Source organism: Aegilops tauschii, chromosome 2 (genome assembly GCF_002575655.3).
Source record: "Aegilops tauschii subsp. strangulata cultivar AL8/78 chromosome 2, Aet v6.0, whole genome shotgun sequence".
NCBI lineage: Eukaryota > Viridiplantae > Streptophyta > Magnoliopsida > Poales > Poaceae > Aegilops > Aegilops tauschii.
In genome coordinates this window covers 212034263-212058163 of record NC_053036.3, presented here as the reverse complement: position 1 = coordinate 212058163, position 23901 = coordinate 212034263, and the positions used below count along the sequence as shown (strand labels likewise).

At 44.5% G+C, this 23901-nt stretch overlaps 1 long non-coding RNA gene across 21 annotated transcripts; it reads right to left on the bottom strand.

The window, feature by feature from the left end:
• Positions 1-11154: 11154 nt before the first annotated feature.
• On the bottom strand, positions 11155-22267 carry LOC109782373 (uncharacterized). Of its 21 annotated transcripts, none has more exons than XR_012202300.1 (18): positions 21575-22267; positions 21318-21475; positions 20991-21193; positions 20573-20695; positions 18134-18243; positions 17942-18029; positions 17699-17863; positions 17371-17587; positions 17067-17120; positions 16919-16983; positions 16168-16305; positions 15824-15987; positions 15608-15726; positions 13650-13787; positions 13307-13453; positions 13091-13209; positions 12635-12798; positions 11155-11560 (listed from the first exon to the last, which is right to left on the bottom strand). It is a non-coding gene; the product is annotated as an uncharacterized lncRNA (long non-coding RNA). The 21 variants fall into 21 exon arrangements; XR_012202310.1 differs by having other exon boundaries at positions 21415-21475; XR_012202315.1 differs by lacking the exon at positions 12635-12798 and having other exon boundaries at positions 11305-11560; positions 13526-13787.
• Positions 22268-23901: the final 1634 nt, after the last annotated feature.

The following is a 23901-nucleotide window of genomic DNA, read 5'->3' as shown; positions in this document are numbered from 1 at the left end:
TATTTAGGTTACAAATCAAGTGCTTCTTAGTGAATATACATCTTTGTTTTGACAGAGAATGAATATACGTCTCATTTGTGTTTTCTTTATTTTTTGATGCACCATTGTTGGAGTAGAACAGTGAGACTTTGAATGATGTGTGTGATCAGTTTAATGGTACAGTTTATAGGCCACGAAGTGTGATGTTCTCTGAATAAAGGGCCAAGTCACGTCCTTGATTGATGACGAGAGTGTTAATATGGAATGGCCCACAAGAAAACAGTATTTTGACGGGAAAATAGCTCCCTCCATCGAAAACGTGCATCGCGCACTTTCGAGTTTACTCCTAAAAAATGAACGGCCGGTCTGCGGAGCTCACACCCTTATTCGTCCAGCAATGGTTTTTTGAGAGTTGACTTCAGACCTGTCATGGCCTCATAATAGACAGTGTACCCCACTAATATTATCTTTATGCTCTAAACTAATTAATTTATCTTGGTTGCTTGTGATAATATTCGAACATAAGACATTTGAGCTTATCTTGTTTTAATAAGGCTGGTCGTAATGGTATCATATACTAGTATCACGCATATGATACTAGTGCATGATAGTACATCTGTAATGCATAGTATTATAAGTTAGTATCTTAGGTTGTCTTACTAATTGACATGCATGACACAAAAAAGTACAATATTTAATATGATACGGTATCATGATATGATACTACACCCTGTCTTTCCTCATTTAATTGTGTATCACATCATCTAAAAAGTATAGTTGGCATGCATGATGCCACTTATGATACTCCCATTACGACCGGCCTAACTATCCATGCAATGGTGGCTCCAGCCTAACTATCCATGCAATGGTGGCTCCAGTGGTTATACTATGTGGCTTCGCGTGGGGCACATAAAAACAACCCCCCCCCCCTCGTATCGCCAGCCACCGAACCCTAGGCAGGCTCTAGTGACAGTGACGGGGTGGTTCCCTTGGCCACCTCCCCTCATCTCTCCCGTCTATGGTGCGTATGGCGGTGGACGGCTGCTCGCATCGGATCTGCCTGGGTCAACACCGGGGAGCGGCAGTGTTCCTTGGCGGGCTACGGGGTGGTGCTTTGGTGGCAGAGATTGTCGAGCCCGATCTTGGCACCACAGGCTTGCGGGCTTCAGTCATGGCCAACCTCGCCTTGGTGGTGCGGCGCCTGCTGCATGCAGTGGGCGTGGTGGCAGTGGATGGTGCTTCCGGCGGAGAGAAAGCTTGGGGCCGACTTGTCCTTTGCCTCCCGTTTGTAGTGTCCATCCAAGATTGGCTCTCTGAATCCTAGTTGAGCCTACGTGGGCCACCGCCGGAGGGCTGAATCCCTCCTAGGTTCTACTGTCACTGTGGGCGGTGGACTCGTTGTCGGTGTCATAACCGGCAGATCTCGGGTAGAGGTCCCAAACTGTGTGTCATGGATCGATGGGTAACAGGAGACAGGGGACACAATGTTTACCCAGGTTCAGGCCCTCTTAACGTAGGTAATAACCTACTTCCTGCTTGATTGATCTTGATGAATATAGATATTACAAGAGTTGATCTACCTCAAGATCATATATTGTGGTCTAAAACCTAAGGGTATGATGAATAATATCATAATGATCTAGCGTATCCCCATCGACTAGCCCGGCTTCGGCTTATATAATGTACCAGAGGCCTAGGATAACAAGATTCCTAGTCGAATACGTCGGTGGAGAGGAGTCCTTGTCTTGATCATCAAGTCTTGTGGAATCTTCCTCATGTATGCATCGGCTGTCCGAACTGGCCCATGGGTAAACGCCCATGGGGGTCCTCGGCCCAATCCAACTGATCGGGAGACGACGTGGTGAGTACCCCCTAGTCCAGGACACCGTTAGTAGCCCCCTGAACCGGTCTTCAAGTTGGGGACGCTCCTCGGTTCTTCCGAACTGTTCTTCATCTTTGGTCGTCGGTCTTGAAAACTGGTTCAACAAATCTTCTCATCTTCTTCTTAAAGATTGCCGAGCTAAATCTGAAGATCTCACACGTCGGGTATCCGATGAGCCCTTTAAGTCTTCGGCCTTTATCAATGCCTTGTTATTTTTATGCCAAACCTCGGATTTGAAGTGTTTCCCATGCGGCAGTGTCCTCTTGCATCCGAGCTCCAACGCCGGGCTGTATTTGAGGTATCTTTTGCAGCCAAGCACCAACGCCGGACCGCTTCCGAGCTCCAACGCCGGAATGTATCCGAGCTCCAACGTCGGACTGTATCCGAGCTCCAACGCCGGACTATATCCGAGGTGTCATAGATCACCTTGGTTCAAAAAAGTTGAAGGAGTTTAGCCGAGCTTAATGCCGGAAATGCCCTCTATGGAGCCAGCCACTTGCATCCGAGCTATATCCCGAAATGCTTTCGAGGTGGTTCAGCACCTCGGTCATGGGCTGATTGTTTCCGGATTTTATTTCCGATGCGTGTAAATTTATTTGTTGTCAATATGTATAACCAGTAGCCCTCAAGGTGTGTGTCGGTCTAAAACCCGAGATGCACCTGAAGGAAAACATGAAACCGCTGATCCTAGTAGCCCCTGAGACTCAGGTCAATTCGCAAAATCGGCCTGAGGATCAACTCCTAGCTCGGCAGCATACGTAGGAATAGAAACCCAGTGTAATATATTAGAGATAATAGTGATCGGTGGACGGGCCCCTGAGAGAGGGTCGTGAGAAGTCGCCGTGATATATTAGCTTGATGCCGGATAAGTCCCAGATGGTACTTATTGTTGTCCGAAGACGCGCTTGTCCATAGTTCGGTCATGCCGAACACTGAGCACTTTAAATTTTCTGCATTGAATAGGCAATGCAGTAGCCCCCGAGCCACTGGTCGGGTGGCAACACCATATCAGGGGATCGATGTGCCCCTTTCATATTTATAAATAATGAGCGCGAATCCCAATAGCCCCTGAGCCTTAATGTGGGCACGGGTGGCCGAATTAAGGATTGATATCCGTTTGACAGAAAAAATTTGTTGTGTTTAACACAAACTTCTCAAAAAGAGAATAAGATCTCTTAAAGGAGCTTAGAGCTGGTCGAAATCCGAGCTCGCCAAGGTAGGCCCAAGGGGTTTAAAAGATGGGTCGCAATAAATGGATTTTACTCGCAATTTTTATGTGTAATGATTCTATGTATCCAAGTATTTTACATCAGTAATGCTCGGATCCGCATTGTACAAAACTTTGTTGACCGACCATCGGCTTCAACCTCCTCGGCCAGTAGTTGGGGAGTGTTTGTCCTACTTTATAAAGCCTTTACAAGGGCAGAGTTTTATGACAAACAAGGCAATCTAGCCATGTGGTTTTATAAACAAAGGTACACGGAGAGATAGGTTATAAAACATCTTCTGGGAAAAATAGTTTCATTATAGGTTTCTTTTCCCAGGCTGTTATGTTGGTCATGATCATGAAACCTCAACTCCGATCAATGTGGGAGGAAAATATTGAGGACTTAGTTGGGGGGAAAGTTCCCGAACTCTGTGGTCCACAAAAGGAACCGAAATTTTCACTTCCATCGTTGCCGACCAATTATATCCTTTAAGATGGCTAGCTTTCGGCTTCACCCAGTCTGAGGTACTAACCCGAATGACCGATAGTAACAATCACAGAGGTGCTCCCTTTACCACCTAGCCGAACAATCGGGAACGTAGGGGTAAGCACAGGAGCCAGGCAACCCAGCTTGGCTAAAATCTGAAGTCAAATTGATTCATATTTATGGCTTTATTATGATAATTATGGAAGGCAAATTTTCCATTAAGACTGTTTATAACCTGAAAGTGGCCCATCGTCGGCTTCCACCCCTTTGTAGATGCTACACAGGGTGTTTCCATACTAACAATACAACCCTTAGCCGACGTCTCGGTGCCCAGAGGCGGTTGTCTTTAGCGGAAACGAGGCAATCAGATATGCAGGCTCTATAACTTTCACTTAGTCATAGGAGTTTAAAGTTTGGGGCCAGTTACTCGCCCCCGGTTAGTATTCTGCGTCAGCTGAGGTCAAGCCGTATAACACTTAGGCCAGTTTTATGAAAGGTTTTTCGTTTAACACGGTCGTCGGATCGCTGACTAGTTTATGCTCATTATGACAGTCAGTTTTCGGCTTTCTCCACTGAGGTACTTGACCAGCTTAACCGGGAGTACAATCACAGAGGTTCTCCCATTGCACACCTATCCGAACAAAGCGGAACATAGGAGGCAAGCACAGGAGCCGGGCAACCCAACTATTGACCGAAGACACAATTCGAAACTGATGCGTGTAAAGCAAAATCCGAGAACATTTTGCCGAGGACTCCTCGGAGTACCTTGGCTTTTGGTGGGTTCGACTCAAGTCACAGCCCCCCGTTGATATTGTCCATGCTTAAAAAGTGTTCGGCAGTGTACTGCGGGATTTATGCTCGGACCCAACACCGAGGTGCAGGTCGGCAGGAAAAATGCCGAACTATGGGTCAAAAAAGATTTCCCAAGCTGGATTATTACGCAGGGCGCCTCGGTCAAGAGGATGTCCCGCCTCATAAAAGAAAAACACACAAATGGATCAAAAGTGCCATAAGCTCAAAAAGCCAAAACTTATGTAAAAGCTTGACGCCCGGACTAAATCGAGTTGGTGCCAATTCGGAGATTGGTCTTAAGAAAAAAATTGCTGTCATGCTTTAACATGACACATCCGATCTCAAGACTTCAAGCGGGTCAGCCTACGGCTTCAAGCTCCTTATCCCGAAGGCGGAGTGCTTCTCCGAGGCCAGTTTAGTGAACAAAACTCGAGCGGCTTTAGAGAGAAGCTAGGCTATCCGGCTATTGACCATACACTCGAGTCAAAAAAGGAGCGGTAGAAAAAGACTTTGCAACGACCAAGAAGAAAACACATTTACTATAAAACGGCTCATATATTTTGAACAGCCCCCAGTTAACTTGGGTAAAGAAAATTGTTTTTAACAAACACCGTCTGTAATAAACATTGTTTTAGAAAAATGCTTTTCTAAACACAAATATAATGTTTGGTCGAACCGAGCAAAAATTAAACATTAAAAAGAAACTTGATCATGAAAACGACTTAGCTGGTTAATGTGCTCATCGTTGGTGATGCGGTCCGAGCTTACGGCGGGACGAGGTCCCAGCCCCCAAAACGGTCCCAAGGTGGCCGAGCGAAAACCTCGGCAATCCGAAGAGGTGAAGCCCGCAGTCTAGCTGAGGTGTGGCGGATGACATCGGAGTCTCCGGCTGAGTAGGTTGATGAAGCGAACGGCGCGGGGTTGCCAACACAGGGCAGCACGCCAAGGTGACGACACAATTGTGTCAACGGAGGTGGGACGACGACGTCGGCACGCCGAGGTGACAGCGCGGCCCGGTCCGAACCAATCACCTGCACACATAAAAGAGTGCAAGCCAGAAATAATAACAATAATATGCTTAAAAATTATTCTACTTAACTAATTTAAGTGAAGTAAATAATTAAAGAAATATGGCCTGAATGCCGAGGTGACGGAGCAGGTGGGTAAGGTGATGTTGCAGCCACCATGCCAGTCGATGTGCCGAAGCTGGTCGGCCGGTGACGCCGAAGTCACCGGAGCATGTTGATGAAGAAATAGCGGAGCCCCCGGTCCAGCCGAGGTGTCGAAACCTCCATGTCAGCCGATGAGTCGAAGTGGGTCGGCGTGATGGACATCGTCTTGAAGAAGCAACAGTGCCGCCATGCTGATGTAGGTCGTAACTCGTGACGTGGTCAATGCCTGCTTGATGAAGTGAACGTGCAGCGATGCCGGTGTGCCCGCTTCGTGTAATCCGTGGGGCAGTGATGTTGGTGATGATTTATCCTTCGCGATGCCGAACTCTTGTTCGGCCAGCCGAGATGATAATCCGAAGAAGTTGAGCTCGGCTCAATAAAGCGACGACGTGTCTAGCGCAGGTCGGTAGTCGTGGAGCAATTTTACCGGACTGGTTTGACACCAACGTGATGGTGAAGAGTACCTCAGAGAAGGCTTAAAATTTTATGGGCACGTGTTAAGAACAACGCACAATACCCTAGGAGAAAAATTCCTTTAAAAAGGTTGTCCAATATCACGTTCATGGAGAAACATGAACTCGGGTCGGATTCGTATTCGCGCAGAAAACAAAACCGAAAAATTGGTCAACTCATTAGAAGGTTCCTGGAGTTTGAACGGTCAGATCGAGCTGAAATTTTGAGGGGTGGTAGATGTGAGAATTCCGCAGCCGATCAACGGTTGGATCTTCCAAAAGACTTTCGAGCTAGACGCTGGACCCCTCGCCCTAAACTCGTCTGGATTCCCGTCCAGATTCGACACGGCTCCGGTATATCGTAGATCGCCGGATATTCCTCTATCGGAACGCGACAAAATTTTACAGGGTTGTTGTAGACACAATTCCGCTCTATTCCATCAAAGAAATCATTAAAGCGACACTCGAGGAGGTGGTGGCGGCGGATACAAGTTTGCTGTCCGAAAAAACAGCACGGTCGCTCAAGGGCAATGTTGACCTTGAGCCCCCGGGTTCCATGAATGATTCCTCCATGATATTGAGAGAGATCGAAGTTGATGTTGATGAAGGTCATCATTCGAACATGACGATCTGACGCGGAGTGCGGTCCTCGTTCGAGCCAAGGTGACCAGTCGAGCCGGTGACGAAGATGTCGACGTCACAGTTAATCTGCAGACGAGCCATTGATCCTTCGTTGATCTCACGGCGGAACTCTCAATGAAAGCACCATTGTCGGTGTCAAAACTGGCAGATCTCGGGTAGGGGTCCCAAGCTATGTTTAATGGATCGATGGGTAACAGGAGACAGGGGACACGATGTTTACCCAGGTTCAGACCATCTTAACGGAGGTAATACCCTACTTCCTGCTTGATTGATCTTGATGAATATAGAGATTACAAGAGTTGATCTACCTCGAGATCATATGTTGTGGTCTAAAACCTAAGGGTATGATGAATAATATCATAATGATCTAGCGTATCCCCATCGACTAGCCCGGCCTCGGCTTATATAATGTACCAGAGGCCTAGGATAACAAGAGTCCTAGTCGAATACGTCGGTGGAGAGGAGTCCTTGTCTTGATCACCAAGTCTTGTGGAATCTTCCTCATGTATGCATTGGTTGTCCGAACTGGCCCATGGGTAAACGACCATGGGGGTCCTTGGCCCAATCCAACTAATCAGGAGACGACGTGGTGAGTACCCTCTAGTCTAGGACACCGTCACTCGTAATGGGGAACACTAGAGGCGGTGATGACCCGCGCTGCCGAGCCCGTTCGAGGTGGCAGGAGGTCCTGGGTGGCTCCCCGTGTAAATCTGGAGTGGCCAGACCTATCGGGACACTGGTCGGTTCTCCATCTGGTGTTGCGTGTCATTGGACAGCTAGCGGCATGTGCCCAGTGTCCGGCGCAGGGGCGGGGCGTTGCCCCCTGCCTGTGGTTGGTTCTTCCTGTGCGTAACCACACAGATTGTGTCTAGGTGGGCCCCCTAGGGAAGTCGCCCATTTCTTGGTTGCAAGCTTGGGGAGGGGGGGGGGCTCTCCGACAAGCATTGTTGAGGCATGTGTTGGCGTTGTGCTTCAGCCTTGTGGGTGGCGGGGTGCACGGTTACTAGTGGTCCTAGCAAAGCTCTTATGCTTCTCCTTGATGACACTAACGGCATTTGCTAGTGTATTATGATGCATTTCTAGGTCTTTGGTGTCTTATCATGTATTTCTAGTTTTATCTATATCTATATTAATATAAAAAGAGCGAGTTGCAGAGATCCAACAAATCTCATATGTTCAACCACATCTATCCAACAGTGTTTGTCACTTTAGTATTTTGCGTTAAATATGTATAGCACCCTCAATTAATTAATATCATGCCTAATATGAACGTCAACATTAACCAAGTAATTATATCCTACCTAATATTAACATGCAATTTATATTTTGCCTAATATTTGTGTTAATACAATTAACATCTTGTCTAATACAGTATTATGTGCATTGTACGTATACATAGTTACTAGTTACCCGCAACAGCCTGTGTCCTCGGGCTCCGCCGTTGCGACGACGTTTTCTCCAGCGCCGACACGGAGCTTGGGAGGTAGTGCAAGAGCGGATGCAGATTGTGGTCTGCATGACAACATCTGGAAGACGGAACATGTGCTGGGTTCATGGTTCGTGGATGGCAGGTATGGTTTCCTCCTTCGGTGTCTTAGTCATGGTGGGGTGCCAGATCGGGAGTTCGATAGCGTGTCCGGGGTGTTGCCCCGGTCTGATTTGTTCAATGGCAATGGCTTCACTTTTGGTGAGCCACCTTGGAGGTCAACAAAGCTGCATATCAGTGATGGAGCCACGTCGAGCTCGAGTGAGGAGGTGATCCATCATTATTTTCTTCGGTGGATGCTATGGTGGTGCCGGAGGCAGGTGACGGGCGGTGGTGTGAAGCTTAGAGATGTCCTGCTATCTTTTCAGTTTTGTCATGTCAGTCCTTACGTGACTTGTATTTTGATCTTTATAATATGAATGATACACTGCTACCTCTTGAGCATGCGTTGGTTTTCCCTTGAAGAGGAAAGGGTGATGCAGCAAAGTAGCGTAAGTATTTCCCTCAGTTTTTGAGAACCAAGGTATCAATCCAGTAGAAGACTACACAGAAGTTGCCTAGTACCTGCACAAACAATCAAGAACCTTGCAACCAACGCAATAAAGGGGTTGTCAATCCCTTCACGGCCACTTGCAAAAGTGAGATCTGATAAAGATAATAAGATAAATATTTTTGGTATTTTTGTTGTATAGATTGGAAAGTAAAGATTGCAAAATAAACGGCGACGGAAATTGGCAAGTTGACGGAAAACTAATATGATGTAAAATAGACCCGAGGGCCATAGGTTTCACTAGTGGCTTCTCTCAAGATAGCATACATTACGGTGGGTGAACAAATTACTGTTGAGCAATTGATAGAAAAGCGCATAGTTATGAGAATATCTAGGCATGATCGTGAACATAGGCATCACGTCCGTGTCAAGTAGACCGAAATGATTTTGCATCTACTACTATTACTCCACACATTGACCGCTATCCAGCATGCATCTAGAGTATTAAGTTCATAATAACAGAGTAGCACATTAAGCAAGATGACATGATGTAGAGGGATAAACTCAAGCAATATGATATAAACCCCATCTTTTTATCCTCGATGGCAACAATACAATACGTGCCTTGCTGCCCCTACTGTCACTGGGAAAGGACACCGCAAGATTGAACCCAAAGCTAAGCACTTCTCCCATTGCAAGAAAGATCAATCTAGTAGGCCAAACTAAACCGATAATTCGAAGAGACTTGCAAAGATATCAAATCATGCATATAAGAATTCAGAGGAGAACCAAATATTGTTCATAGATAATCTTGATCATAAACCCACAATTCATCGGATCTCGGCAAACACACCGCAAAAAGTATTACATAGAATAGATCTCCAAGAACATCGAGGAGAACTTTGTATTGAGAACCAAAGATAGAGAAGAAGCCATCTAGCTAATAACTATGGACCCGAAGGTCTGTGATAAACTACTCACACATCATCGGAGAGGCTATGGTGTTGATGTAGAAGCCCTCCATGATCGAATCCCCCTCCGGCCGATCGCCGGAAAAGGCCCCATGATGGGATCTCACGGTGTAGAAGGTTGCGGCGGTGGAAAAGTGGTTTCGTGGCTCTCCTGGATGTTTTCAGGGTATAAGAGTATATATAGGCGAAAGAAGTAGGTCGGTGGAGCTACGAGGGGCCCATGAGGGTGGGGGAGCGCCTACCCCCCCTAGGCGCGCCCTCCTGCCTCGTGGCCACCTCATTGCGTCTCTCACTTCCACTCCAAGTCTCCTGGATTGCGTTTGTTCCAGAAAAATCCTCGCGAAGGTTTCGTTCCGTTTGGATTCCGTCTAATATTCCTTTTCTGTGAAACACTGAAATAGGCAAAAAAACAGCAACTGGCACTGGGCCTCCGGTTAATAGGTTAGTCCCAAAAATAATATAAAAGAGCATATTCAAGCCCATTAAACATCCAAAACAGATAATATAATAGCATGGAACGATAAAAAATTATAGATACGTTGGAGACGTATCAGACACGTATTACCATGCGAAAAAATTCATACTTACTAGTTAGTTTTAAAGATTCGTAAACATCATGTATCGTGGTTCGGCATATTGGCTTTATACAATATAAATCGCGGCGAGGGTCATTTCAAGGAGCAGCATGGGACCAAGCTGCCAGTGGCATTGATCAACTCACCCCAATGGAAGTAAGAAAATCTTAATTAATTATTATGTTATACTAGCTACAACACCGTTTATTTTGTGAGATAGTAAATGTGTATGTGCAATACACGTTCATATTTGAGAGAAAATTAGTTGCACATTGATATTAGGCAAGATATTAATACCAATAAATTACGTGGATAATCTGGATGTTGATATCTGATATGATATTAACTGCACGCTAAACATGTTTCGCGCTCGTCATTGAAGCAATATAAATCGTTGGATTGACATGATTTGATGGCCGAGATTTGTTAAATCTGCCCCTATGGCTCTTCTTATCTATCTCTATCTCTATATCTATATATCTACTAGTAGACCGCCCGTGCATTGCTACGGGCTACAATACAATGCATATAAATGAATTAAACAAATGACTAAAGTTGTCTTCAAGGTCGAAGCTCATTTCTTTCTTGTATATTTGGGCATGTTTGGACATCAAACGGACAGCCGATAGGCTCTCCAAATTCAGCTGTGTGGACAATCGCTGCAACATAGCTAACACTTTATTTGCAATCAACCACTCTCTTCCCATCACATCCTTTCTTCCTATCATTGTAGCCCAATTGTTGAGCTCCCTCCATAGTCACACATTTCCTCACACCGCCAACCCGTGAACCACGTTGGGGGACACCCAAAGACAACCGTCCTTATCGTCGCCCTCTCGCTAGGAGGGACAAAGAGCGAGTCATAAACATACACATACGTAAGTTAATTCATTATTTCATTAATTGATTACTTAATATGATGTCTTGTATCCTCTACATGGACAAAAAATACAACAAAAATATTATCTTCATTCTACATAATGAAATTGAAAACTTGTGAACAAAATCACAAATAAGTGTTGAAAAGTAAGAAAACATGAGGATCCTTAAATTGGTGATACGATTTACATGATACTAACTCCTTCCCATATACATAGGTCCCCTATCAAAATACTGACAAAAAAGAGAAGTGATTAATGCCCGTCTCATGGGCCTCGCATACTTGGACAGACGATGTAAATGAAATCCATATATTAGCTAATTATAAGGTGCTTCCAATCAAAACAAAACATTTATAAGGGAAGGGGCTACTACAACTTGTACAGTCCTGAGCCACCACGCTGCTAACACACTCATTGTCCAGTGTATGCAAGTCATCTCTTCCTCTCCCCATCACAAGTGACATGTTCAAACTCCAAAGTCGATGGGTTGAATCCTTCAATGCGAAGACACCAAATTTTGAACTCCAAGGTGCAACCCTGCAGCCTTCACATGATGCAGTATATTGGCCAAGGTAGCATACTATCAAATTTAGATCCGATTACATTTTTATACCTCTCATAACATAGAGATTGACAAGATATGATGATTATCACTTGAGAATATATACCAGCAACAAAAACATCCACAAAATATAAACACATGTCACTTTTAAAAAGGTAAAACTTTGAGACACAGCAAAACACTATATGCCTAGATGTAAAAAATGACGAAAGGAGAATAGGAATAAATATGAAGACGTGTAGTATTTGAACCGGAGCTCACATGCTCCTTGATGAACTGTAAAATCCGAAAACACAGTAAAAATATATAAAAAATCTGATTTTTTTATTAAAAATTTATGAAAGTTTTAACTTCTTGCAAATGCTTTTGATGAAATGACATTCATGTAGGTCTGGGCAAAAAAATCGACGCTCCAAAAGATTTGTTCTCGGAAGCATTTTGGAGCATCGATTTTTTTCTTTTTGTCCAGACCTCCACCAATGTTATTTCATCACCAAAATTTGCAGGAAGTTAAAACTTTCATCGATGTTTAAATCCAGAATTTTTTTTGAATTCTTTAACTAATTTTTTGGATTTTACTGTTCATCAAGGAGATTGTGAACTCGGGATCAAAAGAGCATTTTCGTCAATATGAGTGGAATTAAATAGAGCTAAGAGCTTATGTACATCTGGAGAAGCCAATATTGTAAGTTTAGTGCAAGGAAGTTTCTGCGAAAAATGAAGTTATTTAGTAAAAATGATTTCTTTTTACGCCGTGCCGTCCAATCCCCTAACACTCATTATCATGGCTCATCCATATCTTTCGGTTTCAACAGAATAAAGTTACCGCTAATTAGAAGCTCGCCATCTTCCCTGAACATTGCATTGTAATTTCTAGATTGAAATACCTATGAGTTTGCCATTTCTTATGATAAATGTAAATTCTTAATACTGAATGATAATTTTGTTCATAATTCTGCATTAAGTTTCTAAACCAGAATTTTGCATACATACACAAAATAGTTATGTAAATTTTGTTAAGTGACAAAACATGGTAAATATGGAAGATGGTAGAACCTGAAGTACATGATTGGAGATAATTCAAGTGTTTGTAGCCACACATCTCCTCTTCGCGTGAACGGCCTTCGGCGTCGCCAAAGCAATAACCTCTAGCTCATTCTTGGCCATAACCTTCCCACGGTGTGGTACGAGTACGAACCAGTGGCGGAGCCAGAAAATATCTATAAGGGAGGCCAAGTGCTACTAAAACTGGTTGGGGAGGACCAAAGTATTGAAAAATAGATTTTTAGCAGCAAATTAGTACTAATTTTGCCACTGTTCATAGCAAATTACATGCAAAATCATGGTGTTAGGGGGGGCCAGGGCCCCTGCTGGTCCCCCCTGTCTCCGCCACTGGGTACGACCTAGTGAGACCAGCTTAGGACTTTGTACAACTAAAATCATTAAGTGGACAGTTGATCAAGCACAAACATAGACATGGAGAGAGAAGAATAAAAATTCTAATATATTCACCTCATTGTACCAATCATCGTCTTCGTATTGTCCGCAATGAACATTTGTTTCACTAGGAAGTGGACCCCCAAATCTATTGGCTTGTCTGTCATGAACCCTCGCCACAGATGGATTGCAAGCTATAAATTTAAGTTTTTAGAAAGGAAATGTCATGAGACCATTGCCCGTCAGATCTCCATTACACCACAGTGAACACATGAGAAGCATCAAACTCACAATGGACTTGCGTGGTTGGTCCATGCATCCGTGGTGGGTTGCTTCTTGGGTCCTCTCATGATAACATTCCCAAACAACCCTCTGCGTCCTCCGGCATGGTTGGCCACATGCCCCTTTCGAGGTCCAGTATTAAGGTTGGCCTTCGGGCTGTGGGTACAAAAATCTATATTAATTGTTAAAAATGCAAAGAAATCATAAATATGATTCATGCATAGACACCTTGCTGGAGAGGACAATCTGACAGAGATGGAAAAGAGGTGTGAAGGAGGGATTCTCCTGGCTGTCATTTTCATCGCCAAGGGTGCTAGTATAGGGAGGATATGGAGGAGGTACTCGTGCTCACCGCAGGTGACCATCCCCGACTGACCATGAATCATCTCCTCGCAGTGTGATGGAACTGACCATCCCCAACCGGCCATGAATCCTCCTCGCAGGTGATCGTCCGCGACCAGCCATGGATCATCCTCGTAGTGCGATGGAACTAACCATATACAAATGAATTGAAGTAGCTAGAAAATAAAACTAAAGATATTTTTAAAATAATAATAATAAGTAAGAAGAATGGTGTCAAGGGAGGGAGGCTGGATCTAACGTGCAGCGAAGGGCTGATCATTATGTATATACTTTGGTTGTGTTAAACAGTAGAAATGTTTAAATGTTTGACCAATTTTTGCCGTGTTAAACAGTACATAAATATGACGTATGAGCATGTGCGGCGGAATGCTCACTATGTATATATTTTGGCTGTTCAGCATTGAGAAGATGACACTGATCCAAAATGATTATATCAATTTAGCATCATTTGTTCAGATGATGCGGAAATATTGTGAGTATAGAAATAAGACAAATATGACATATAGTACACTAAATGACGCCTTGAATTTCATAAAAGTCCGTTGGCCAACTAATCAACAACGAAATTCTAAAATCAACCAAGAATTCTACCCTGCACTCAAATCTTCAGTTGACCAAATGATATATATCAAGATGAGAATAATGTACCATGATGCAAAAAAAAGATGGAACCAATATGCTACAGGAAGTTACTGAAACAACAAAGCAAACATGAATTATATCACCTGCGATCTCGTGTAGGTCTGGGCAAAAAAAATCGACGCTCCAAAAGATTTGTTCTCGGAAGCATTTTGGAGCATCGATTTTTTTCTTTTTGTCCAGACCTCCACCAATGTTATTTCATCACAAAAATTTGCAGGAAGTTAAAACGTTCATCGATGTTTAAATCCAGAATTTTTTTGAATTCTTTAACTAATTTTTTGGATTTTACTGTTCATCAGGGAGATTGTGAACTCGGGATCAAAAGAGCACTTTCGTAAATATGAGTGGAATTAAATAGAGCTAAGAGCTAATAGCTTATGTACATCTGGAGAAGCCAATATTGTAAGTTTAGTGCAAGGAAGTTTCTGCGGAAAATGAAGTTATTTAGTAAAAATGATATCTTTTTACGTCGTGCCGTCCAATCCCCTAACACTCATTATCATGGCTCATCCATATCTTTCGGTTTCAACAGAATAAAATTACCGCTAATTAGAAGCTCGCCATCTTCCCTGAACATTGCATTGTAATTTCTAGATTGAAATACCTATGAGTTTGCCATTTCTTATGATAAATGTAAATTCTTAATACTGAATGATAATTTTGTTTAATTCTGCATTAAGTTTCTAAACCAGAATTTTGCATACATACACAAAATAGTTATGTAAATTTTGTTAAGTGACAAAACATGGTAAATATGGAAGATGGTAGAACCTGAAGTACATGATTGGAGATAATTCAAGTGTTTGTAGCCAACAATTCTGAACATGTACACACACTGCTGAATTGATAGGAAGCAAAACTCAACGATGGTCTAAGACTTCTCGTCACCAGGCACATCTCCTCTTCGCGTGAACGGCCTTCGGCGTCGCCAAAGCAATAACCTCCAGCTCATTCTTGGCCATAACCTTCCCACGGTGTGGTACGAGTACGAACCAGTGGCGGAGCCAGAAAATATCTATAAGGGAGGCCAAGTGCTACTAAAACTGGTTGGGGAGGACCAAAGTGTTGAAAAATAGATTTTTAGCAGCAAATTAGTACTAATTTTGCCACTGTTCATAGCAAATTACATGCAAAATCATGGTGTTAGGGGGGGCCAGGGCCCTGCTGGCCCCCCTGTCTCCGCCACTGGGTACGACCTAGTGAGACCAGCTTAGGACTTTGTACAACTAAAATCATTAAGTGGACAGTTGATCAAGCACAAACATAGACATGGAGAGAGAAGAATAAAAATTCTAATATATTCACCTCATTGTACCAATCATCGTCTTCGTATTGTCCGCAATGAACATTTGTTTCACCAAGAAGTGGACCCCCAAATCTATTGGCTTGTCTGTCATGAACCCTCGCCACAGATGGATTGCAAGCTATAAATTTAAGTTTTCAGAAAGGAAATGTCATGAGACCATTGCCCATCAGATCTTCATTGCACCACAGTGAACACATGAGAAGCATCAAACTCACAATGGACTTGCGTGGTTGGTCCATGCATCCGTGGTGGGTTGCTTCTTGGGTCCTCTCATGATAACATTCCCAAACAACTCATCTGCGTCCTCCGGCATGGTTGGCCACATGCCCCTTTCAAGGTCCAGTATTAAGGTTGGCCTTTGGGTTGTGGGTACAAAAATCTATATTAATTGTTAAAAATGCAAAGAAATCATAAATATGATTCATGCATAGACACCTTGCTGGAGAGGACAATCTGACAGAGATGGAAAAGAGGTGTGAAGGAGGGATTCTCCTGGCTGTCATTTTCATCGCCAAGGGTGCTAGTATAGGGAGGATATGGAGGAGGTACTCGTGCTCACCGCAGGTGACCATCCCCGACTGACCATGAATCATCTCCTCGCAGTGTGATGGAACTGACCATCCCCAACCGGCCATGAATCATCCTCGCAGGTGATCGTCCGCGACCAGCCATGGATCATCCTCGTAGTGCGATGGAACTAACCATATACAAATGAATTGAAGTAGCTAGAAAATAAAACTAAAGATATTTTTAAAATAAATAATAATAAGTAAGAAGAATGGTGTCAAGGGAGGGAGGCTGGATCTAACGTGCAGCGAAGGACTGATCATTATGTATATACTTTGGTTGTGTTAAACAGTAGAAATTTTTAAATGTTTGACCAATTTTTGCCGTATTAAACAGTACATAAGTTTAATACATAAATATGACGTATGAGCATGTGCGGCGGAATGCTCACTATGTATATATTTTGGCTGTTCAGCATTGAGAAGATGACACTGATCCAAAATGATTATATCAATTTAGCATCATTTGTTCAGATGATGCGGAAATATTGTGAGTATAGAAATAAGACAAATATGACATATAGTACACTAAATGACGCCTTGAATTTCATAAAAGTCCGTTGGCCAACTAATCAACAACGAAATTCTAAAATCAACCAAGAATTCTACCCTGCACTCAAATCTTCAGTTGACCAAATGATATATATCAAGATGAGAATAATGTACCATGATGCAAGAAAAAAGATGGAACCAATATGCTACAGGAAGTTAGTAAAACAACAAAGCAAACATGAATTATATCACCTAGAGTGGTCATCAACAGTGGCAGCAACTTTTCCTCCAGCGCACTTGGTAATATAGCAGGCAATCTAGACACTCCATGATTAGTTTCCAAATCCATAATTTTAATGAGAAAACAAGAATGGAAGCTACAAAATGTATCCATATCTACCTATGGGCAGGCTCACAGGTACTGCAGATTGTGTCAAAAAATCGTACTCTCTTCCTGTATTATAATTAGTATGTTATTTCTATAAGCAAATTAGGCAGCGGCAGTGCCTCAATAAGAATAATTATGCCATTCAAAAATAATAAGAAGAATCATTATACAGGACATAATGGCATACATGGCAGCATGAAAATCACGGCTCACAAGATTGAGAGATATACATACCAAGAAAAAGACAAAGAAAAGCTGAAGAACCGCACCTGCATACATACCAAGAAAAAGACAAAGAAAAGCTGAAGAACCGCACCTGCATTAGTGCATGGTCCCGAGCACGACACAGATAGAGGAACGCCCTTGAGGTCGGGGCAGAGCGAGAATCCTACCAGGCCAGAGGCATGCTCCAAATCAGGGACGCATGCGTGCATACTAACACCTCCACAAGCTTGTCCGTGCAACCGCAACTTCATTCGCTCTCGCAACTGCTCGGGTCGACGCAGCGTAGGAACATAGTACCACTTGCAACTCTAAGAGCATATCAGATCAGTAGTTAGTTTCATCTTATCACAAAATTCTAAACTAACAAGTGCCTACACATCTCTCCATCTCCGTAAACAAATCACATCATAGGAACATACCATCTAGTATGAAACTTCAGACAGGGAAATAGATTGAAATTAAATTCCAATCCGGGTGGCTGCCGCCTCTAAGATATCCACCCTTACAAACGACCAATCCTCTGATTTTTTTTGTTGCAAACTGCACTAAAGAGCTTTTTGAATCGCGTGGTCGATCAAAAGGCCCTGGAAAAAAATCCCAAACAATATCAATTGATAGATGTGCAGACGTGAACATAGTTGAAGGGGCGGGGGAAGACGAACCAGCGGTAGTCTTCTCTTTGTGATCATTTGCGTAGCCACCTTCTTGACCTCATCTTCTGTGAGCATCCCATCAATGTTCATGTTCCACCTGTTAATGTGAGACACCCAAAAGAAAAATTTCATCAGTATGTTAGATTGACTTAAACTGAACATAGCTTAGTCCAAGATGTGGTCAGTAATCTCCGTCTAGACCTCTCTGAGCTGATCCTTGTTAATGCCTTCATCTGGCTCAATGTTCCTTTGCCTCGACATATCCCGAACAGCTTGTCAGCAAACTCCTTGGAGTTCTCCATGCCTTGGATCTGAGAAGCATGCCCATTAGAAAGTTTAACAATTAAATGGCACTGCAAAAGTAATTAGAAAGTCTAACACATTTGCACAATTACTGTATCATGAAACCTGTAAAAACTCAGTTACTGGACGAGCATACAAACTGAAAATCCTACTGTTTTATACAATCTTCACATTCCATTCATCAAGCAGATAGTAGCAATCATTCTAATAAATGGAATCAAAACTTGGAGACTCCCAATTACGAAAAGCACAAGTGTTGAACAAAATGAGATGGAACATACATGGCGTAATTTGTTCTGCCCAATTCACCCAAAGTAACCGGCCGGTGATACAATCAGTTGTAGCAGTTAAGCAGCTAACAGATCTATTTAATTAACTGCAAAGAGGAGAGAGCATTCGAACCAGCGGTAGTCTTCTCTTTGTGATCTATCCTGCACTGCGATTGACCCAGAAATACTTGGAGATGGTGCAGCCTTATGGCTGATGGATCTATTCACATAAACAGAGAATACTCACCGTGTGGCCCGGATGAACATCAACATGTCCTCGCCGGCTACCACTCGCATGCACCTGGCCGCTGCCTGTGCCATGCTCACGCCCACCATTGTCGTGAGCATCGACCACGCGCCCTGCTGCGAGCGGCCTTGCGCTGTCGCCTGCCGCGCCCTCTGGTAGGCCCACAGCCCGTCGGTCGCCGTCACCGTCGGATATACGTGTGGAGCACCAGCAAGGACGAGGATGGGACTGCAAGAGGAAGAGGAGGCATCACCGTCGGAGATAGAGGTGGCTAGGGTTAGCCACGGGGCCGCACATGGGGCCAGAACAGCGAGGCGGCTGCATATGTTGGAAATAGGAGATCTCGTCGGAGTCGGTAGCGACATGGGGGCACCAATCGACGGCGGAGGCGGCCGATAGTGGACACCGACAGCGATGCACGCGCACCAAAGAGAGATGTAAAAGGGAAAGAGGCCAGCGAACCAGAAATAGAGAGGGATGGCGATCTCAGAGGTCGATGGCGGCGATCTTGGACCTCGGCGGCAGCGATCTTGGACCTCGACCGCAACGCGATCACGCCCTGCCCTGCCCTCGGGTTCCGCGAGGCGGCGGCGTCCCACGAGTAGGGTGCCTTGGAGGTCGGCGGAGGAGGAAGACGGTGCGGCGGCGGCTCCTCCCGGACCTCGGTGGCGGTGGCTCCTCTCGGATCTCGGCGATGGTGAAGGGCTGTCGCCGCTGGGGCGTCCCGAGGATCGACCTGGGAAACAGATCGAGGGGAGCCCCGTCGAACCTGCGTGCGATTCGTTTGTGTTTTTTTCGCTGGTTAATTTTCGTAGGTTTTTTCGCTGGTTAATTTTTGTAGATTTTATTTGCTTCACTTCGTGGATGGTTTTTCACTCATGATGCGAGGGTGTGGGGGCGGGCGAGGGACTCGGCAGGAGTTTTTTTTTGGTTCTACGCGGTTGAGCGTTAGGTGGGAGCAGGTACCAAAAAAACCATGGTAGGTGGTACGTTCACTCCGACTCAAGGGAGACAGTAGATTGATTAGAAATTCATTCTTGCTTCCTGTCGCATTGTCCACCTGTCTTGTTTCCTCGCAGCTCCACCTTCCCCTGCAGCAACAGCCAAACCCTAAAACACCGAGCTCCTCTGCATCTCAGCGGGAAAGATAGAGAGATCGGATTGCATCTCACAAGCACACTTTAAAACAGGAGTTGATGGATGGCATCCCTAGCCGAACCCTAGTAACAATTGTGTATTATTGATTGGCACAATCAAAACCTAACTAACAACCACCTTTTAGTCTCAGTAGATCTATAGATGTTGCATCCCACTTCACGTCCTAAGATTGTCTACAAAAACTTCACGTCTTAAGTGACAGAAGCACAAAGGCTTCCATCAACAAAATAATTTTTTCATAACAAAATCTCTGCTATAAAGGATGCAACTATGACGGAGATATGCCTCTGTGTTTACCTTACATCATCAGAAGTTCAAAATTAATGCTAGATTTATTTTTTATAGAGAGATGCTAGATATGATAATACAACAATAGTAAATGCCACATGATCCATTTGTGCAATGTCTGCCCTCCAATTCTTATTTAAGTGCTGGAATTAAAAGGGCAAAGCAGTGGGACATCACCACCCACCCATTAATTTTTTTGGATATTAACAATATGACTTTAAGGGGGAAAATCCTCACTGAACAGTAAGCTCCCATTGCTAATCTAATAAAAATAATTGATCAAAATATGCAGGTTCATCGAATATAGTCTGCCGCAATCAAAAGATGAAATAAACAGCAGCGGCATTGCATTAGGGAGGTTCGTTGCGTACATACCAGATGTACTCGGCGACGACCACGGTAGTCTCAATGGCGAGGGCCAGAATCTTCAACCCAGATGCTCCTCCCGACGCCCCACACCCTTGCTGCCGCCGACTTCGTGTGGATGGCTTACTTGTCCTGCACCATGAATTGGCACTAACAAAGATTTTACTTATAGGAAACAAATTTACCATAATGTGAAAGCACTGTAATTATGCGGCATAGCAGGACATTGACTTTATGCTTGCAGATAACTGATCTATCTTAACGATAGAGCCCCAACCAGATTACTGATCTATCTTAACTCTCAAGTATTAACTTATTAAATGTACAATTCAGATGCAAGTGCAGTAGATTACTGCAGTTTAGCACTAACTGTACAACCAACAATTAAGATTTCAGAGGGCAAGCACTGTAGAATAGCATATGCTACCTTCACATCGGGTCCATGAGGTGTCGTGCAGCCACTCTGCGAAACCGACAGGCTCAGCCACGGTATGGAGCACACTTATCTTCAAATCCCGACAATCAACATCGTCGCCACACTGGAAGATGCCAAGACAATTCTGAACCTGACGTCCTGACCCGATGGCTTACGATTTTGCTGTTCTTTAATCTCTACATCCCAAATCAACTCTGGATCAACCAAAACAATAAAAAAATATTAGTAAATACTAAAAGGGAAATTAATGGCCGAATTTGGATATTTCTATATGCATCAGACATGCAAAAGTAGTGATTCTAGGCACATGAATCGTACATTTGCATGCTTGGACGGACTGGTTGCATCAAAGATAATTAAGCTCTCAGTGTTAGCAAGTATAATGCTTAAATACTGGCAGAATCATGTTCCTCACGCATGGTGTTGCAATATTGCTTTTGGCCTCTAGCTCGTCTTCCCATCGTCCTGCACACATGCTAGTTCAACCAAAACAGCCGAGATGAGACAGCAAGGAAGCGGGTCAGTGTTGTACCTCAAGGATTTTCCTTCTGAACAAATTCAGCAAAATAGATTACCTGGCATATAATCACCGCTCCCAAGGTCCAAAGGCACAGGAGACGGCGACCGGGACCTTCGCAAGAGGCCGGTCGTGGTGGCGGTCAGACGTCGATCCCGCAGCTCGGCAAAAGGTGGCCATGGCTCGCGAGGCGCAAGTGCGCAGTGCAGTTAGGGCATCACGGATCGAGGAGGTTGAGGAGGAGGCGCGACGCTCGCGCCACAGACGACCGGTGACGGACCAGAGTTGGCGGAAGGAGAGGGCCATGAATCGGGGCGAGCTGCGGCCGCGGATGAACAAGGGTTGGAGAGAGAAGGAGGAGAACGGAGAGGAAACAGGAGGCGGGTAGGTTGCGCGAGATCGCCGGTGTGGCCCTCATCGGCGGCGGGGCTCCCGGCCAGATCCACGTATGGTGGGGTGGGGGCTCTGGCAGGAGGTAGGGAGACGGAACCGCCCCGCCGCTGCCGTCCCTGGGCGCGGCGCGGCTTCGCCGGCCGGCCCTCCGGCAGTGGCGTTGCGGGGAGCGGTGGGGGCGGAGCGGGCCTTGGGCGGCAGCGCGGAGCGTGGCGGCTGGGCAAACCCTAGCGTTGTTTGAGATCGAGGGGAGCCTCGTTCCCGTCGGAGCTCGAGGGATTTTTTCGTTGGTTTTTCTTCCTAGGCTTTTTGTCGTTCGATTCTCTGGCGTGCGAGGGGCATCGCTCCTTTCTAAGGTGGGTTTTGGTTCTCCGGTTTTGGTTGAGATTTTTTGTCGAGGTGGGAGGTGGGAGTGAGGACGGAAAAAAACCGGACAAAATTGGTGGGACGAAAATAAACCCGGAACGGAGACTACCAACTGAGACATTAGGAGTAGAGATATATACAACCTAAAAGAAACATAACGTTTTGTCTCCCCTCTTTTTTCGTCCCACCTTTCGTTCACCCCTCCACGAACCCTCACCCCCATCGATTTTTCTTGCCCTTACATCGATTTTCCTCCCCCTTCCATCGGTTTTTCACTCTTACTGTTTCTTCATCCGGCGTGGAAACCCAACGTATCTCAAATATGGTAATTATGGCGATCAATCAATTCACATATGGGAAGGCCATAAACTCACGAACATCTCAAATATAGCAATTATGGTAATCAATCAATTCATGTATGCTAAGGCATAAACTCGCGGAAACCAAATAATCAATCAATCTCTGCCATAAATCCATCGAATCTCTTATGTATATAAGACCATAAACTCCCTCTTGTATGGTAAAAAGACAGCACACCATCAGCATTGCACCATCCTCACGAGCACAAGATCGCTGGAGCCACCACCACCATAGCTATGGTCTAGGACGAGAAGAAGACCGACAACCATGCCATGGTGCTCGTTCACGGCTTCATCTGCGAAGGCATGATGATGTGGGGGCACGCTCGGGAAAAAATTCTTAGGAGAACAATATGCAAGTAACACCACAGATCCACGTGACGCCCACAATCAGAAAGAGATTAGGGAATCGCCACTTGAAGATGATTAATTTTCTCTCGTACCAATGTCTGCTTCCACCTTGACTTGGATTAACCCGGATGCCTAAAGCTGGTAACACCTGCTTGCTTTAACTGCTACCAATTCCCCCTTAAATGTGTTTTAGTTTTGCATTTGCTGGTGCATTTCTTTGAGTTGTTTTGTGCTTCGGCAGAATTTTATGATTTATATTCATCATAATGTGGAAGCGTACAAACGGGTTAATTATGTGACATTGGTCCAGTGCGTGTTTACATTAGAGATCTATATGTGTACATGGTGGGGAATTAGCTTAACGACCGACGTCCTGCTATAGTGATCTACTCATCACGACCTTTTATCTTGATGCGTGTGAATGTTGAAGAACAATATATTAGATTATTTCCACCATGTTGTTTATAAGAAACAAAACTTTTTTGAATCTGAACCATTCTCATTTTCGAGTGAACTTTTGTTTCACTGTGATCAACCCCCATGGCAACGAGCGTGCAGAGGGCTGGGCAGCGTAGGCGCAGGGCATCCTCTGTGCGGATGGTGGAAGTGTCAACAATAAGAGCATGCAATGATTATGTTAGTGTGGAGGAGGATGAGATGATGGGCTTTCACTACTGCTTCCTGCTAGCTGCTCATGGATGGATGGAGATGACAATGGCGCTGGAGGCAATGTGAACTGAGTGGTAGGTGGATGCTTTATGCTCTGTGAGTACAATATGATTCATTTGATCTGTGTCATGTAGTTTCAGATACTAGAAGGATTGTTCAGTTGGAGAAGATGACATTACAAATGAATTAACTTGCATCAGGTCATATTGGCATATGGTATGTACCTTTGCTGAGAAGAGATGTTTTC